Consider the following 1,652-nt stretch of genomic DNA (forward strand, 5'->3'; position numbering starts at 1 on the left):
ACACCTGCCACATAACTAAAAAAATACCTAGGGTACCATTTTCATTTCAAATCTGCGGTTTCTAGTGCCATCAACATAGCTAATCGTTGGATCATTTTATTAGAATTACTATTTTATCAAAGTAAATCTAGAAAAATGCCTGAAGTGTGTAAAATTGGTGTCCAAATACAGCAGGTGGAACTATAAAATGTTTAGATATAGAAAACAATAAATATCATTTTAATATGATAATGACATTATTGGCATTCACTGGACTATATGAAATTTATCTGTTTCATCAACCATACACAAATTATTTAAGTGTATATTTTAATACATTGTATAATTGATTAAAATGTAATTGTATATAATGCAAATGTAATAAACTGTGGCATGTCTACAATTGTAATGGTCCCGTAATTTTTAATTCTCTATTCAAAATGGATTTTGCCTAATCTAGGATGAATTTTCATGTATGTATATGATCTCAATAAAATATGATCCAAAGGAATTACTTAACTTAGTTTTACATGGGAGCCTTGAGCCCAGAGCTAAATAAATCAGTAAGCTTCATTTTGAAAAAGTGGTTAGTCATTATCATCAGTGATGGACTGATGAAAGTAAAGAAACCAAACATATTTGGTAATTTATGTTTCTTACAAGAAGGCAGGCGTAAGTAGGAGATTTGGGTTTTTGTTTGTTTTCCAAAATCATATACCAGTTCTAGCATTCAAGCCTGTAGTTATTTTTTTCTAGTGTGTTATACTAAGCCAATCATTTTACTTAAAAAAATGATGAACTCAGGGGGCGCCTGGGTGGCTCAGTCAGTTAAGCATCTGCCTTCAGTCTCAGATCATGATCCCAGGGTCCTGGGATCCAGTCACATCAGGCTCTCCGCTCGGTGGGAAGTCTGCTTGTCCCTCCTTCACTGCCCCATCCCCCTTCTTCTGTATGCTCTCTCTCTCTCTCAAATAAATAAATAAAATCTTCGTTTTTTTAAAATTTTTTAAAAAGATTTTATTTATTTTTTTGACAAAGAGAGACACAGCGAGAGAGGGAACACATGCAGGGGGAGTGGGAGAAGGAGAGGCAGGCTTCCCGCAGAGCACGGAGCCCTGATGTGCGGCTCCATCTCAGGACCCTGGGACCATGACCTGAGCCTAAGGCAGATGTTTAACTACTAAACCACCCAGGCGCCCCAATAAATAAAATCTTTAAAAAAAATGATGAATTCAGGGTGTTTGGATGTCTCAGTCAGTTCAGCGGCTGTCTTTGGCTCAGGTCATGATCTCAGAGTCCTGGGATCAAGCCCCATGTCAGGCTACCCCCTCAGCAGGGAGTCTGCTTCTCCCTCTGCCCCTCCTCCCCCTTGTGCACTCTCTTTCAAATAAATAAATAAAATCTCTTTTAAGAAATGGATGAACTCATATCACAGAATATGATACTCTAAAATATCTGCCGGGATTTTCTACTGAGAAAATGATTTAAGGAGTATATGTCAAGCTCTCCAGATAGGTTTAAAATCTCATCATTTACCCCAAAGATACAAAAGTAGGGATCCGAAGGGGTACGTGCACCCCGATGTTTATAGCAGCAATGTCCACAATAGCCAAACTGTGGAAAGAGCCAAGATGTCCATCGACAGATGAATGGATAAAGAAGATGTGGTATAT

Source organism: Leptonychotes weddellii, chromosome 4 (assembly GCF_054177405.1).
Source record: "Leptonychotes weddellii isolate Sample4059 chromosome 4, ASM5417740v2, whole genome shotgun sequence".
NCBI classification, from domain to species: Eukaryota; Metazoa; Chordata; class Mammalia; order Carnivora; family Phocidae; genus Leptonychotes; species Leptonychotes weddellii.